We start from the raw sequence: 18,359 nt of genomic DNA, 5'->3' as shown, positions 1-18,359 counted from the left end.
TCAGCGCTCCCTCTCTGACGACAAGGTCCACCCATGCGCGTATTTTTCTCATCGCCTGTCCCCGTCGGAACGTAACTATGATGTGGGAAACCGCGAACTGCTCGCCATCCGGTTAGCCCTAGGCGAATGGCGACAGTGGTTGGAGGGGGCGACCGTTCCTTTTGTCGTTTGGACTGACCATAGGAACCTTGAGTACATCCGTTCTGCCAAACGACTTAATGCGCGTCAGGCGCGTTGGGCGCTGTTTTTCGCTCGTTTCGAGTTTGTGATTTCTTATCGTCCGGGCTCTAAGAACACCAAGCCTGATGCTTTATCTCGTCTCTTCAGTTCTTCAGTAGCCTCCACTGACCCCGAGGGGATTCTCCCTGAGGGGCGTGTTGTCGGGTTGACTGTCTGGGGAATTGAGAGGCAGGTAAAGCAAGCGCTCACTCACACTCCGTCGCCGCGCGCTTGTCCTAGGAACCTTCTTTTCGTTCCCGTTCCTACTCGTCTGGCCGTTCTTCAGTGGGCTCACTCTGCCAAGTTAGCCGGCCACCCTGGCGTTCGGGGTACGCTTGCTTCCATTCGCCAGCGTTTTTGGTGGCCCACCCGGGAGCATGACACGCGTCGTTTCGTGGCTGCTTGTTCGGTCTGCGCGCAGACTAAGTCCGGTAACTCCCCTCCTGCCGGCCGTCTCAGGCCGCTTCCCATTCCCTCTCGACCGTGGTCTCACATCGCCTTAGATTTTGTCACCGGACTGCCTTCGTCAGCGGGGAAGACTGTTATTCTTACGGTTGTCGATAGGTTCTCTAAGGCGGCTCATTTCATTCCCCTTGCTAAGCTTCCTTCTGCTAAAGAGACGGCACAAATCATCATCGAGAATGTTTTCAGAATTCATGGCCTTCCGTCAGACGTCGTTTCGGACAGAGGTCCGCAATTCACGTCTCAATTTTGGAGGGAGTTTTGCCGTTTGATTGGGGCTTCCGTCAGTCTCTCTTCCGGCTTTCACCCCCAGTCTAACGGTCAAGCAGAACGGGCCAATCAGACTATTGGTCGCATCTTACGCAGTCTTTCTTTTCGCAACCCTGCGTCTTGGTCAGAACAGCTCCCCTGGGCAGAATACGCCCACAACTCGCTTCCTTCGTCTGCGACCGGGCTATCTCCTTTTCAGAGTAGCCTCGGGTACCAGCCTCCGCTGTTCTCATCTCAGTTCGCCGAGTCCAGCGTCCCCTCCGCTCAGGCTTTTGTCCAACGTTGCGAGCGCACCTGGAAGAGGGTCAGGTCTGCACTTTGCCGTTATAGGACGCAGACTGTGAGGGCTGCTAATAAGCGTAGAACTAAGAGTCCTAGATATTGTCGCGGTCAGAGAGTTTGGCTCTCCACTCAGAACCTTCCCCTTAAGACGGCTTCTCGCAAGTTGACCCCGCGGTTCATTGGTCCGTTCCGTATTTCTCGGGTCATTAATCCTGTCGCAGTTCGACTTCTTCTTCCGCGATACCTTCGTCGCGTCCACCCGGTCTTCCATGTCTCTTGTATTAAGCCCGTTCTTCGCGCCCCCGCTCGTCTTCCCCCCCCCCCCCCCCATCCTTGTCGAGGGCGCACCCATCTACAGGGTCCGCAGGATTTTGGACATGCGTCCTCGGGGCCGTGGTCACCAGTACCTCGTTGATTGGGAGGGGTACGGTCCTGAGGAGAGGAGTTGGGTTCCCTCTCGGGACGTGCTGGACCGTGCGCTGATCGAGGATTTCCTCCGTTGCCGCCAGGTTTCCTCCTCAAGTGCGCCAGGAGGCGCTCGGTGAGTGGGGGGGTACTGTCATGTATTGTCATGTTGTGTCTTTCTGTCCTTTCCTTTCACCCTGTCTCCCTCTGCTGGTCGTATTAGGTTACCTTTTCTCCCCCGCTTTCCCCCAGCTGTTCCTTGTCTCCTCCTGACTACCTCGTCACCCCGTTTCCCACCTGTTCCCTTTTTCCCTCTGATTAGTCCCCTATATCTCTCTCTGTTTTTGTTCCTGTCCTTGTCGGATTCTTGTTTGTGTTGTTCATGCCTGAACCAGACTATCGTCATGTTTGCTGCAACCTTGTCCTGTCCTGTCGGAACCTGCCGGTCCATCTGAGCCTACGTTTTGTTTTGGTTATTAAAGAAGCTCTGTTTAAGTTAGTTCGCTTTTGGGTCCTCATTCACTCACCGTAACACATGCAATCACATTACCATATGCAGAGCCCATGTGTTGGATACATTGGGTACCGGCACAGACTAAATCCTTTTTCACTAGGATGTCCTCAGAAGCCCCTCACACAGCCTCACGTCTTCTGAAGGGAGAATTCAACGTGGCCGTCTTGGCATACATTATCACATATTAAGAGTGTTTCAAAGCCAACAGCTTGCAATAGGAGTGTATTTTTAACCATTGCGAGCTAGAGGTGTATCACTTCACCAAGCAGGCTCCTACCAATGGTTTAGTCATTGACACTGTGGCCTAAAAGTAGAGGTAGGATGTTTTCAGAAAGTTTTGATGAGTAGGGGTCAAAGTTCTAACTTTACCCTGCGGATAACCTTTCATCTCAGTGGGCTACTTCAGGGTCACACAGAGTTGTTCTTGGTAGTCTTAAACACATCTACTTTGAGACAACAGTATGCACCTCACACACATGGTGCCATGTCAGATATAGAGTTGAAATGTATTCCATTTTGAGTTTGCATCCCAATATTACACTTTATATACACTGAAAGAAAAATATAAACGCAACGTGCAACAATTTCAAAGATTTTACTGAGTTACAGTTGATATAAAAGAGTCAAATTCATTAGGCCCTAATCTATGGATTTCACATGACTGGGAATACAGATATTTATCTGTTGGTCACACATTTAAAAAAAGGAAGGAGCATGTATCTGGTGTGACCACCATTTGCATCATGCAGTGCGACAGACCTCCTTCGTATAGAGTTGATCAGGCTGTTGATTGTGGTCTGTGGAATGTTGTCCCACTTCTCTTCAATGGCTGTGCAAAGTTGCTGGATATTGTCGGGGAACTGGAACACGCTGTCGTACACTTCAATCCAGAGCATCCCAAACATGCTCAATGGGTGACATGTCTGGTGAGTATGCAGACCATGGAAGAACTGGGACATTTTCAGATTCCAGGAATTGTATACAGATCCTTGCAACATGGATCATGTTATCATGCTGAAACATGAGGTGGTGGCGGTGGATGAATAGCACGACAATGAGCCTCAGGATCTCGTCACGGTATCTCTGTGCATTCAAATTGCCATCTATAAAATGAAATTGTGTTTGTTGTCCATAGCTTAGGTCTGCCAATACCATAGCCCCACCACCACCATGAGACACTCTGTTCACAACGTTCACATCCGCAAACCTCTTGCCCACACAACACCACACACGTGGTCTGTGGTTGTGAGGCCGGCCAGTTGGACATACTGCCAAATTCTCTAAAACAACGTTGGAGGCAGCTTATGGTAAAGAAATGAACATTCAATTCTCTGGCAACAGCTCTGGTGGACATTCCTGCAGTCAGCATGCCAATTGCACGCTCCCTCAAAACTTGAGACATCTGTGGCATTGTATTGTGTAACAAAACTTCACATTTTAGAGTGGCCTTTTACTGTCCCCAGCACAAGGTGCACCTGTGTAATGATCATGCTGTTTAATCAGCTTCTTGACATGCCACACCCGTCAGGTGGATGGATTATCTTGGTCAAGGAGAAATGCTCACTAACAGGGGTGTAACTAAATATGTGCACAACATTTGAGAGAAATAAGCTTTTTGTGCGTGTGGAAAATTTATGGGATCTTTTATTTCAGCTCATGAAACATGTGACCAACACCTCACATGTTGCGTTTCTATTTTTGTTCAGTGTACATCACTGAAATATAACAAAATAGAAACACCAGATTTTCTGAGTGTTTAAAAAAATAATGTTTATTTATTATACAATCATGAAGAATGTTAATAACATTCCACCCATGAGGCCACTAGAGGGTGATTTGGTCATTCTGCGGCAGGAACTACCCCTCTCTGCCTCTGCTGCTTGAGCACATAGCCATATATCCATAAGGCATGCTACCATTCTCTACATGAGAGTATGAGAAGAAGAGAACCTTGGGCATTTTTTACAGATGATTGATCGAGACAGTCCTAAACTAAACTGCCCTTGCCAACCAGTGTTTTCTCTAGCCATCTATGCGATACGTACAATACTTTATTGTCCAAATGCATGGCAATTCAAATGATACCCCCGGTAAGAACAGTGTAGCTAAACCACAACCACTGAGCACATCTGTGCTGTAATATGTCCGCCACTATGTCATCAGTATGGTATGCGGTGACAGAGTGGCAATGAGGGTACAGCATTCATCTCCTAGGAATTACATGTGCCTGACTGCCATACCAGTGATTGGAGCCCTACCTTCCTTCAGGCCTCTAGGGAGAAGGGCATCTATGAGCTGATACTCAATTATGATGTAGTGCTCTTTCTCTCTCTCTCTTTCTCTCCCTCTCTCGCTCACACACACACACACACACACACACACACACACACACACACACACACACACACACACACACACACACACACACACACACACACACACACACACACACACACACACACACACACACACACACACACACACACACACACACACACACACACACACACACACACACAGCCAGTCTGTCTGTCTCTCTCGCTCTCTCTAGAACCTACATGGAACCAAAGGGAGTTCTACCTGGAACCTAAAAGGGTTCTCCAATGGGGACGGCCACTGAACCCTTTTGTAATCCTTTCTTCTAAGAATGTACCAGTCATCCAATCCAAAGCAGCTGAGTGAAACGTAGAGCCTCGAGAAATAACGTAATATCTTCAGAGCTGTAATAACCGTGCACCCACTTCATTCTCTGCATACTATTCTTCAATCCATGTTCAACCATTAGTGGGATGACACAATCAAAGAAACCTTGGCCTCCATCTCTGGGTTATAATGTCTTAATTACAAATCCATTCTAATCAACAGAGATCACATCTTCCTATAGACCTTGACCTTGACCTTACTTCAAACAGCTGACTAGAGCATGTTACGAACAGCTTCATTTTTCAGAGCTAAACTAAAATCCACTTACCCATGTGGCATCCCCCTAAATCTCAAAGTGGGCACAGGGAGCACATTATATTGTGGAAGTCGTAAAGCCTTGCCTCTGTATGAGATGCCTGGGCTTGCTATCAGGGAACACATTATATTGTAGAAGCCTTGTCGCTGTATGGGATGCCTGGGCTTGCTATCAGGGAGCATATTATATTGTGGAAGCCTCCAAGTCTTGCCGCTGTATGGGGTGCCTGGGCTTGCTATCAGGGAACACATTATATTGTAGAAGCCTTGTCGCTGTATGGGATGCCTGGGCTTGCTATCTTGCACAAAAAGCACAACCCAAATGGGATTCATGGTCACAGAGTTAATGTAATTTGTGTCATTCTGTTATCCAGAGCTACAGTAGGCTCTAACTTCTTTGTGTTACAGTATGTTTGGCTGGATAGAGAACAGAGAGGGAGAGAGCCTCAGACCTAATTAAGAAGGGTTGATTCTATTGCATGTGGAAGAGCAGACTCATATGTTATGTTGTCTTATAATGGGCCTACCTTGCAGAAGAACATTGTTTCCTTGTTATTATAACTTAATTTTTGAACAAAATCGTCATCTTTCTCATTTTAACCCAGATGAGGTTTGGTTTAATGTTTGTTGACAACTCAATGAAATATGTATTTGCCTGAAGGGAAGCCATCTACAGTAAACCAGGGATGCAATTTTCCCACCAGTAGACAGGCAGCAAACCCTGGAAGCTGAATAGGTTGTTTCTGGTTATTTCTGCTAAAAGACAGGACCCATCTGATACATTAACAGAGCCAAGCAACATTTGGTGATGGACAGCTATCCACAAAGAAAGGTAGAGGGGCAAAGGACAGACAGTTATGGACAGCTATCCACAAAGAAAGGTAGAGGGGCAAAGGACAGACAGTTATGGACAGCTATCCACAAAGAAAGGTAGAGGGGCAAAGGACAGACAGTTATGGACAGCTATCCACAAAGAAAGGTAGAGGGGCAAAGGACAGACAGTTATGGATAGCCATTACTTGATTTTCTCCTTGTCATTTAGGTGCAGCATGGAATTCATTATTTTCCCTCCACCCTTGATAAAAGCATTGGATCAATGATGACTTTCCTTTATAGATTACTGAGATGTATTATAGATGGTCCTCTACCATCCCAGGGTTCCTCAGTGTGTGTGGAGAAAGAGAGAGCGTCCGTCTCCATCTCCATCCCGCTCCCTGACCATTTCCATCTCCTGCTGAGGTTCTATGTGCCGACAGGGCACTCTACACCTCACTGCAAAGCTATTCTCTACTCTACTAGTTGGACTCTAATCTCGACCCCTGCTGTATGCTAGTCTGCTCCTCCTGAGTTATACTCTTTGTCCCCCCCATAATCTGTATAGATTTCTGGTTACATCTGTTCCAACTCTGTTCACTACTGCTCTGCTCAGCTCTCCACTGTTCAGCTCTTCACAGATTCTGGCTTGGATTCAATCGATTGCAGATAGAAGGAAAACTGACAAACTCAGCATGTTTTGGTCTATACAATCTGTTCTGTTTAGCTCCACATCCTCACACACACTACTCACCACCTCTTCAAGACTCTACCTCTTCAACAATCTCTTCAAGACGCTACCTCTTCAACACTCTCTTCAAGACTCTACCTCTTCAACACTCTCTTCAAGACTCTACCTCTTCAACACTCTCTTCAAGACTCTACCTCTTCAACACTCTCTTCAGAACTCTACCACTTCAACACTCTCTTCAAGACTCTACCACTTCAACACTCTCTTCAAGACTCTACCTCTTCAACACCCTTCAAGACTTCCTCTTCAACACTCTCTTCAAGACTCTACCTCTTCAACACACTCTTCAAGACTTCCTCTTCAACACACTCTTCAAGACTCTACCTCGTCAACACTCTCTTCAAGACTTCCTCTTCAACACTCTCCAAGACTCCACCTCTTCAACACTCTCTTCTAGACTCTACCTCTTCAACACTCTCTCCAAGACTCTCAATACTCTCTTCAAGATTCTACCGCTTCAACACTCTCTTCAAGACTACCTCTTCAACACTCTCTTCAAGACGCTACCTCTTCAACACACTCTTAAAGACTCAACCACTTCAACACACTCTTAAAGACTCTACCTCTTCAACACACTCTTCAAGACTTCCACTTCAACACTCTATTCAAGACTTCCTCTTCAACACTCTCTTCAAGACTCTACCTCTTCAACACACTCTTCAAGACTTCCACTTCAACACTCTCTTCAATACTTCCTCTTCAAGACTCTACCTCTTCAACACTCTCTTCAAGACTACCTCTTTAACACTCTCTTCAAGACTCTACCTCTTCAACACACTCTTCAAGACTCCACCTCTTCAACACTCTCTTCAAGACTACCGCTTCAACACTCTCTTCTAGACTCTACCTCTTCAACACTCTCTTCAAGACTACCGCTTCAACACTATCTTCTAGACTCTACCTCTTCAACACTCTCTTCAAGACTCTACCACTTCAACACTCTCTTCAAGACTACCTCTTCAACACTCTCTTCAAGACTCTACCACTTCAACACTCTCTTCAAGACTACCTCTTCAACACTCTCTTCAAGACTCTACCTCTTCAACACTCTCTTCAAGACTACCTCTTCAACACACTCTTCAAGACTTCCACTTCAACACACTCTTCAAGACTCTAACGCTTCAACACTCTCATCAAGACTTTATCTCTTTAAGATTCTCTTCAAGACCCTGCAGGTTTAACTCACAGAGCCCCCAGAGGAGAACTGGTTTGAGGGTTTAACTCAACTCACAGAGCCCCCAGAGGAGAACTGGTTTGAGGGTTTAACTCAACTCACAGAGCCCCCAGAGGAGAACTGGTCTGCGGGTTTAACTCAACTCACAGAGCCCCCAGAGGAGAACTGGTCTGCGGGTTTAACTCACATAGCCCCCAGAGGAGAACTGGTTTGAGGGTTTAACTCAACTCACAGAGCCCCCAGAGGAGAACTGGTCTGCGGGTTTAACTCACAGAGCCCCCAGAGGAGAACTGGTTTGAGGGTTTAACTCAACTCACAGAGCCCCCAGAGGAGAACTGGTCTGCGGGTTTAACTCACAGAGCCCCCAGAGGAGAACTGGTTTGAGGGTTTAACTCAACTCACAGAGCCCCCAGAGGAGAACTGGTCTGCGGGTTTAACTCGCAGAACCCCCAGAGGAGAACTGGTTTGATTTGAGGGTTTAACTCAACTCACAGAGCCCCCAGAGGAGAACTGGTCAGCGGGTTTAACTCAACTCACAGAGCCCCCAGAGGAGAGCTGGTTTGAGGGTTTAACTCAACTCACAGAGCCCCCAGAGGAGAACTGGTCTGCGGGTTTAACTCGCAGAACCCCCAGAGGAGAACTGGTTTGATTTGAGGGTTTAACTCAACTCACAGAGCCCCCAGAGGAGAACTGGTCAGCGGGTTTAACTCAACTCACAGAGCCCCCAGAGGAGAGCTGGTCTGCGGGTTTAACTCAACTCACAGAGCACCCAGAGGAGAACTGGTCTGCGGGTTTAACTCAACTCACAGAGCCCCCAGAGGAGAACTGGTCTGCATGTTTAACTCACAGAGACCCCAGAGGAGAACTGGTTTGAGGGTTTAACTCAACTCACAGAGCCCCCAGAGGAGAACTGGTCTGCGGGTTTAACTCGCAGAACCCCCAGAGGAGAACTGGTTTGATTTGAGGGTTTAACTCAACTCACAGAGCCCCCAGAGGAGAACTGGTCTGTGGGTTTAACTCACATATCCCCCAGAGGAGAACTGGTTTGAGGGTTTAACTCAACTCACAGATCCCCCGGAGGAGAACTGGTCTGCGGGTTTAACTCAACTCACAGAGCCCCCAGAGGAGAACTGGTCTGCAGGTTTAACTCACAGAGCCCCCAGAGGGGAACTGGTCTGCAGGTTTAACTCAACTCACAGAGCCCCCAGAGGAGAACTGGTCTGCATGTTTAACTCACAGAGACCCCAGAGGAGAACTGGTTTGAGGGTTTAACTCAACTCACAGAGCCCCCAGAGGAGAACTGGTCTGCGGGTTTAACTCGCAGAACCCCCAGAGGAGAACTGGTTTGATTTGAGGGTTTAACTCAACTCACAGAGCCCCCAGAGGAGAACTGGTCTGTGGGTTTAACTCACATATCCCCCAGAGGAGAACTGGTTTGAGGGTTTAACTCAACTCACAGATCCCCCGGAGGAGAACTGGTCTGCGGGTTTAACTCAACTCACAGAGCCCCCAGAGGAGAACTGGTCTGCAGGTTTAACTCACAGAGCCCCCAGAGGAGAACTGGACTGCAGGTTTAACTCAAAGAGCCCCCAGAGGAGAACTGGTTTGAGGATTTAACTCAAAGAGCCTCCATGAGATGGGAATGCTTATAGGGCACACCCTGGCTGGCAGAAACGTTCTCCACACAAAGTACTTTATTTAGCTAAATCAGCGCCTAGCTACATCGGCATGCACTTGAAGCTTGACTGTGTAAACGGCAGTACGAGTGAACTACGACTTAGCTAGCATGTTGCAGGTTTTGCTAAAATGAACAGATGTTATTCATCATGAATTTGGGGCCAGGACCGAGTGCGGGAAGCCCTGCAGTAGGGCAATTCAAAAGGATGGTTTAGTACCTTTTTACTGAAGAATGTGTTTGATTTCTATGACTGTTATGCTTTTCGTGTATTGAGATGTATACTGATGTGTATCGTGTATATTGATGTGTATAGTGTATATTGATGTGTATAGTGTATATTGATGTGTATAGTGTATATGTGTATAGGGCTCATCTGTGAAAGAGACCTTGGTCTCAGTATGACTCCCTGTTAAAATACAGTGCCTTGCGAAAGTATTCGGCCCCCTTGAACTTTGCGACCTTTTGCCACATTTCAGGCTTCAAACATAAAGACATAAAACTGTATTTTTTTGTGAAGAATCAACAACAAGTGGGACACAATCATGAAGTGGAACGACATTTATTGGATATTTCAAACTTTTTTAACAAATCAAAAACTGAAAAATTGGGTGTGCAAAATTATTCAGCCCCTTTACTTTCAGTGCAGCAAACTCTCTCCAGAAGTTCAGTGAGGATCTCTGAATGATCCAATGTTGACCTAAATGACTAATGATGATAAATACAATCCACCTGTGTGTAATCAAGTCTCCGTATAAATGCACCTGCACTGTGATAGTCTCAGAGGTCCGTTAAAAGCGCAGAGAGCATCATGAAGAACAAGGAACACACCAGGCAGGTCCGAGATACTGTTGTGAAGAAGTTTAAAGCCGGATTTGGATACAAAAAGATTTCCCAAGCTTTAAACATCCCAAGGAGCACTGTGCAAGCGATAATATTGAAATGGAAGGAGTATCAGACCACTGCAAATCTACCAAGACCTGGCCGTCCCTCTAAACTTTCAGCTCATACAAGGAGAAGACTGATCAGAGATGCAGCCAAGATGCCCATGATCACTCTGGATGAACTGCAGAGATCTACAGCTGAGGTGGGAGACTCTGTCCATAGGACAACAATCAGTCGTATATTGCACAAATCTGGCCTTTATGGAAGAGTGGCAAGAAGAAAGCCATTTCTTAAAGATATCCATAAAAAGTGTCGTTTAAAGTTTGCCACAAGCCACCTGGCAGACACACCAAACATGTAGAAGAAGGTGCTCTGGTCAGATGAAACCAAAATTGAACTTTTTGGCAACAATGCAAAACGTTATGTTTGGCGTAAAAGCAACACAGCTCATCACCCTGAACACACCATCCCCACTGTCAAACATGGTGGTGGCAGCATCATGGTTTGGGCCTGCTTTTCTTCAGCAGGGACAGGGAAGATGGTTAAAATTGATGGGAAGATGGATGGAGCCAAATACAGGACCATTCTGGAAGAAAACCTGATGGAGTCTGCAAAAGACCTGAGACTGGGACGGAGATTTGTCTTCCAACAAGACAATGATCCAAAACATAAAGCAAAATCTACAATGGAATGGTTCAAAAATAAACATATCCAGGTGTTAGAATGGCCAAGTCAAAGTCCAGACCTGAATCCAATCGAGAATCTGTGGAAAGAACTGAAAACTGCTGTTCACAAATGCTCTCCATCCAACCTCACTGAGCTCGAGCTGTTTTGCAAGGAGGAATGGGAAAAAATGTCAGTCTCTCGATGTGCAAAACTGATAGAGACATACCCCAAGCGACTTACAGCTGTAATCGCAGCAAAAGGTGGCGCTACAAAGTATTAACTTAAGGGGGCTGAATAATTTTGCACGCCCAATTTTTCAGTTTTTGATTTGTTAAAAAAGTTTGAAATATCCAATAAATGTCGTTCCACTTCATGATTGTGTCCCACTTGTTGTTGATTCTTCACAAAAAAAATACAGTTTTATATCTTTATGTTTGAAGCCTGAAATGTGGCAAAAGGTCGCAAAGTTCAAGGGGGCTGAATACTTTCGCAAGGCACTGTAAATGTTAACTAAAAGTTAATCCATTACAACCATACTAAATGCCTGGACAGTTGATACAGATGGATCATTCGGGGGATTGCATTGACACAGCTCTTTACGAGGCTTTCTCAAATCACTTTTAACAACACTGGGGTAACTCATCCCAACTCTTCTCCTGCCAATGTACAGCCAAGCACCTACCTGGGTGCTGAGGAAAGCAGAGGGCTGCACGTTTGACATCAGCTTAGAACAACTGAACTGTGTTTCTGAGAAGGGTTCCTTGTTCTGGAGTAAAAACAGCAACACCAGAGAGTGTAGCTGATGAGTCACCCTAGATAAATGAACAATTCCTAAGTACAGTAGTAGTGTTCCAAGAGCGAGGTAGGTCCTGGTGAGGTGCTGTGCCAGGGATCTGCCCCCAGCTCTGCCTCCAACTCTGGCCTGACAGTCTTCATTCACCTTGGCAGTGTTTCAATGCTCTGCTGCTGTACTCGTACTGCAGATGGCCCTGAGCACTCGGCAGAGCAGCATGGTGCTTTCACCAACCCCAAAAGCTGCTGTGCAAACAGAAAGAGAAGAACCCACAGTCGTTTCACACGGATAAAATCTACATTCTTACCCCGAATGCGGAAGAACTACAACATCCATGTTTGATTGATCGTTAAATATTCTATATGTTTTAAATCTTATAGAGACGGGTGCAAATCTTAAGTGCGCTTTGCCTGTTGTGTCAATGTTTGTATGTTTGGATAGACAGAGCAGAACTGATCTCCAATAATAGTCTATTTTCGTTCACCTCTGGCCAAGCAGCCGTCCAGCTAACACAGTGGATTGTTACTCTTTGTCCAATTACATTACAACTGATGAAGAAACCCTGTGGTTTCATCATGGTCTTTGGGTTTTGAATGCTCCTACTCAGCCCACAAGGTCTCTCACTCATTGTTAGATAATTACATTAATCTTTTGATAGATCCATCTCTAACTTTGCACTTGGAAACACCAGGATCCTGCAACTATAAAATCTTGGCTTTTCAATATTTTAAATATCAATCTAGCAATAATATATTTTTTAATCACAGAGTAGTTTTGGCAAGGTATTCAATCTCCCTGGAAAAGCATTCATCTCTGCCTGTTCTCCAAGGGAATGCATCTATGGCAACGTCAGGAGGTGGTTGGAAAACTTGACCAAAAGGAAAGGTTGAGAGAGTGCTTCCTTCTCTAGGGCGAGTTATGGGAGATACCAGATACCAATCCAGAAGGGGATATCATCAAGTATATATTCTGTAACTTTTCTTGGGGAAAATATAGCTTAAAATAGTTCATTACATTTACAAACCAGAGGAGCAACTAATAGAGTATGTTCTACCGTTTGGTTTCATGTATGAAGGGGATGTATATCAGTGCTATTAGATCAGCTAGCTACAGTAGCTGCTTTAGTGGTCAATGAAGTCTTCTCTCCTGAGATCTTTGACTATCCTCCTCTGGTAAATGAGACGTTTTAACCCGACTGCACTCTCACCTCACTTAAAGTGCTGTATGTAAGCAAAAAGGCACAAGAGGAAGTGCTGTATCGTGAATACAGTCATGGGTAAATGGTGTTGTTCGGTCCGACACGATAGAGGACGTTTCTCCTGTGTGTGCTAAAAAGCTTGAAATTCAAAAGTGAAAGATTGTTTCCGAGGTCGGACAGGCAGACAGCGAGGCGTACATTAACCCCTGCTGCAGGAGACGATTCGGAAAGCTACATGAACATGATATTCTTATGGAGGCACAGTAATCATTTTCAGATGGAACTGTTAGCAGGCATAGGTGTGCCTTTGACCGCCAATACAGCACGGCTTGGAAACGCTGCTCATCCAATCAGCATCCAGGATCCAAACAACCAGTTGAATAAGCATTTTAAATCATCACTTAGATCTCAGAAGTTAAAATGCCAGAGAGACTTTGACATGAGAGATATGGAACTTTTAGAACCAGGAATGCTTATGTAAAGAAGGTGGAGAGAGGAGTAGTGCAGGGGTTTATTTTAGTACAATAACTTAAGATGTTATTACTCACTGCCTCACCACACTTCTAATGAGTTTCTACATGGATAAATACTGTATCATCAAGTTATTGACTGCACTTCTAAACACTGGTTGGTACCTAGTGAAAAAGCTCAGTGATGCATTGTGCCGTAAAAGATGGTTAAAAAATGAAAATAAACTCTCACTCAAGACATGAGCTATCAGCTCCATCAACAGAAGCCAATGGGATTGCACTGTAAGTAGCCTACAGTATGACATGGCATATCCTCTCTATGTTGTAGCTGTGATCTTCTGATCTCATATCCTGTTAGCCACATATGGACAACACTGCAGAGTCCCATGGGAAATCAGTCCATTGCAGCATTGCCTCTGCTGAAGGTGAAAGAATAAGGGGGAGATGGCGTGATAGAGTCAGAGAGAGGACAGGCAACCTTAACAATCCTTTCTTATTGAGTTGTCTTTTTCCCCTCTCTGTGTTCATTTATCAGTGAGTGGGCTCAACATCCAGACCTGCAGCATAACCACTTCATTTTGACTGTGTGTGTGTGTGTGTGTGGGTGGGTGGGTGTGTGTGTGTGTGTGTGTGTGTGTGTGTGTGTGTGTGTGTGTGTGTGTGTGTGTGTGTGTGTGTGTGTGTGTGTGTGTGTGTGTGTGTGTCTGTCTGTGTGTGTCTGTGTGTGTCTGTGTGTCTGTGTAACTGATATCCTCTTCAATATGACAGTCATGCAAGCAGCACTGTGTCCCCAAAGTACAAATCAATGTTTTGGATTTTTTTGGGGGGGGAGAATACATGTCAGAGCTGTTATTTAAGCATAACATAGTTCACAGTAATACTTAAATCGAATGTGAGGTATAGGGTGAAATGGTAGCCTATACCTTGAGTTTCATATTGTTCTCAGCTACATTCTACAATTAGTGGGTTTTAATCGTCTCGGGTTCATCGACCACTACTGATACCCATAACAGGCACATTTCACGTTCAAATAGACTCAAGAGAGCCACATTAGCCTATAATGTTTGATCCTGCCAGGTGGCACACTATAAAGTCAAATTTCACATCACCGCATGAATCATTTTTATTATATTCTGGAGACAATAAACAAACGCTACCACAGATCTGTCCATAAACAAAACGTTCATAACTGAATGGAACGTCTGGATTTATTTGACCAAGTATGTGAATGTTTAAGGTTTTCCAGAACGAATAGAATATCTCAAAATGTTGTAGGCTATTTCCCGTCGTCCGATAATTGAGCCCACACCACAAAACGAAGGTTATACTTACCTGTCGGACACTGTGGGTGTTACATTGTTCGTTTCCTCAACTTGCGTTATTGCTCTTGAGTTTTACCACGGTTAAAGGCACGGCAAAACGTTATTGCATTGCCGAAAATAAAAGAAGGCACTTGATAGGCTACGGATTGCAGTGGACTGTCATCCGATGAGTAGCCTGCACCGTGTGTTGTCTCTGGAAGAACGCAACAGTCTTGGTGATGGATAGTAGGCTATGTTCAATAGAGGTCAGAGAATAGGAATAACGATTATCATCCGGTGAAAAATTGGTATCGTTGTGATAATTTAGTTTACTCACGAAAAATATATGGAAGAAATACTCACACGCGAACTTGTGAAAAGCAAATAATCGATACGCATCAAATTATTGTTTGGAAAGAATGATGGAACTAACAATGTTACGCCCTTAAAGCTATTTTAATTCGTGGAATCCTTTTATATTCTCTGCGCAAAGAAACTCAGTAATCCAGAAGGTGGAAATGCAGATATCCAATCCAACAAGTTAAGAGTGGATGAGTGAATGGCTAGGTTGGGGAGAGAGATTGCATGCGCAAGGCCACTTCAACGAACCTAGCTAGAGGTGTAAATAACAGAGGACTCGTAACAAATTGCACGGGGCAAACGTGAGGCGCCACCCTAGTGGCCATGAGGTTCTGCTGAAATTATGTCCCTGGGAATAGTACCACATCTGCTAGTATTGGTGCCAATGGAGACAAAATGTAGTTACGCATTGAAAGATAATTGCACTTTAACGTATAAATGCAGTTCTTTTCAGCAATGTATTTTTGCCTTTATGGTAGAGTGGCCAGATGGTAGCCACTCCTCAGTAAAAGTTTGCCAAAAGGTACCTAAAGACTCTCAGATCATGAGAAACATGATTCTCTGGTCCGATGAATCCAAGATTGAACTCTTTGGCCTGAATGCCATTCGCCATGTCTGGAGGAAACCTGGCACCAACAATACGGTGAAGCATGGTGGTAGCAGCAACATGCTGTGGGGATGTTTTTCAGTGGCAGGGACTGGGAGACTAGTCAGGATCAAGGGAAAGATGAACAGAAAGATCATTGAACAGAGAGATCCTTGATGGAAACCTGCTCCAGAGCACTCAGGACCTCAGACTTGTGCGAAGGTTCACCTTCCAACACGACAACGACCCTATGCACACAGCCAAGACAACACAGGAGTGGGACAAATCTCGGAATGTCCTTGAGTGGCCCAGCCAGAGCCCGGACTTAAACCCGATCGAATATCTCTGGAGAGAACTGAAAAAGCTGTGCAGCAACGTTCCCCATCCAACCTGACAGAGCTTGAGGGGATCTGCAGAGAATAATGGGAGAAACTCCCCAAATACAGGTGTGCAAAGCTTGTAGAGTCATAACCAATAAGACTCGAGGCTGTAATCACTGCCAAAGGTGCTTCAACAAAGTACTGAGTAAAGAGTCTGAATATGTAAATGTGATGTTTTTTTTTATATATACAGTGCCTTGCGAAAGTATTCGCCCCCCTTGAACTTTGCAACCTTTTGCCACATTTCAGGCTTCAAACATAAAGATATAAAACTGTATTTTTTTGTGAAGAATCAACAACATGTGGGACACAATCATGAAGTGGAACGACATTTATTGGATATTTCAAACTTTTTTAACAAATCACAAACTGAAAAATTGGGCGTGCAAAATTATTCAGCCCCCTTAAGTTAATACTTTGTAGCTCCACCTTTTACTGCGATTACAGCTGTAAGTCGCTTGGGGTATGTCTCTATCAGTTTTGCACATCGAGAGACTGAAATTTTTTCCCATTCATACTTGCAAAACAGCTCGAGCTCAGTGAGGTTGGATGGAGAGCATTTGTGAACAGCAGTTTTCAGTTCTTTCCACAGATTCTCGATTGGATTCAGGTCTGGACTTTGACTTGGCCATTCTAACACCTGGATATGTTTATTTTTGAACCATTCCATTGTAGATTTTGCTTTATGTTTTGGATCATTGTCTTGTTGGAAGACAAATCTCCGTCCCAGTCTCAGGTCTTTTGCAGACTCCATCAGGTTTTCTTCCAGAATGGTCCTGTATTTGGCTCCATCCATCTTCCCATCAATTTTAACCCTCTTCCCTGTCCCTGCTGAAGAAATGCAGGCCCAAACCACGATACTGCCACCACCATGTTTGACAGTGGGGATAGGGTGTGTTCAGGGTGATGAGCTGTGTTGCTTTTACGCCAAACATAACGTTTTGCATTGTTGCCAAAAAGTTCAATTTTGGTTTCATCTGACCAGAGCACCTTCTTCCACATGTTTGGTGTGACTCCCAGGTGGCTTGTGGCAAACTTTAAACAACACTTTTTATGGATATCTTTAAGAAATGGCTTTCTTCTTGCCACTCTTCCATAAAGGCCAGATTTGTGCAATATACGACTGATTGTTGTCCTATGGACAGAGTCTCCCACCTCAGCTGTAGATCTCTGCAGTTCATCCAGAGTGATCATGGGCATCTTGGCTGCATCTCTGATCAGTCTTCTCCTTGTATGAGCTGAAAGTTTAGAGGGACGGCCAGGTCTTGGTAGATTTGCAGTGGTCTGATACTCCTTCCATTTCAATATTATCGCTTGCACAGTGCTCCTTGGGATGTTTAAAGCTTGGGAAATCTTTTTGTATCCAAATCCGGCTTTAAACTTCTTCACAACAGTATCTCGGACCTGCCTGGTGTGTTCCTTGTTCTTCATGATGCTCTCTGCGCTTTTAACGGACCTCTGAGACTATCACAGTGCAGGTGCATTTATACGGAGACTTGATTACACACAGGTGGATTGTATTTATCATCATTAGTCATTTAGGTCAACATTGGATCATTCAGAGATCCTCACTGAACTTCTGGAGAGAGTTTGCTGCACTGAAAGTAAAGGGGCTGAATAATTTTGCACGCCCAATTTTTCAGTTTTTGATTTGTTAAAAAAGTTTGAAATATCCAATAAATGTTGTTCCACTTCATGATTGTGTCCCACTTGTTGTTGATTCTTCACAAAAAAATACAGTTTTATATCTTTATGTTTGAAGCCTGAAATGTGGCAAAAGGTCGCAAAGTTCAAGGGGGCCGAATACTTTCGCAAGCCACTGTATACACTACCATTCAAAGGTTTGGAGTCACTTAGAAATGTCCTTGTTTTTGAAAGAAAGCAATTTTTTTGTCCATGAAAATAACATCAAATTGATCAGAAATACAATGTAGACTTTGTTAATGTTGTAAATTATGTTGATGTTGAGATTGGTGTTTTGTGGGTACTATTTCATTAACTGCCAGTTGAGGACTTGTGAGGCGTCTGTTTCTCAAACTACACACTCTTATGTACTTGTCCTCTTGCTCAGTTGTGCACCGGGCCTCCCACTCCTTTTTCTATTCTGGTTAGAGCCAGTTTGCGCTGTTCTGTGAAGGGAGTAGTACACAGCATTGTATGAGATATTCAGTTTCTTTGCAATTTCTCACACGGAATA

General features: G+C 44.8%; 1 protein-coding gene across 1 annotated transcript in view; it reads right to left on the bottom strand.

Moving 5' to 3' along the window:
* Positions 1-15,456, bottom strand: part of LOC110486340 (protein FAM163A) — a 31,092-nt gene extending 15,636 nt beyond the window's left edge. The window contains exon 1 of the mRNA XM_021557898.2: positions 14,868-15,456. The gene's annotated coding sequence lies outside the window, so the exon portion shown is untranslated. The remainder of the gene's footprint in view (positions 1-14,867) is intronic.
* Between the last annotated feature and the right edge of the window lie 2,903 nt (positions 15,457-18,359).

The sequence above is a fragment of the Oncorhynchus mykiss genome, chromosome 1, assembly GCF_013265735.2.
Source record: "Oncorhynchus mykiss isolate Arlee chromosome 1, USDA_OmykA_1.1, whole genome shotgun sequence".
NCBI classification, from domain to species: Eukaryota; Metazoa; Chordata; class Actinopteri; order Salmoniformes; family Salmonidae; genus Oncorhynchus; species Oncorhynchus mykiss.
This window is presented reverse-complemented; position numbering and strand designations above follow the sequence as displayed.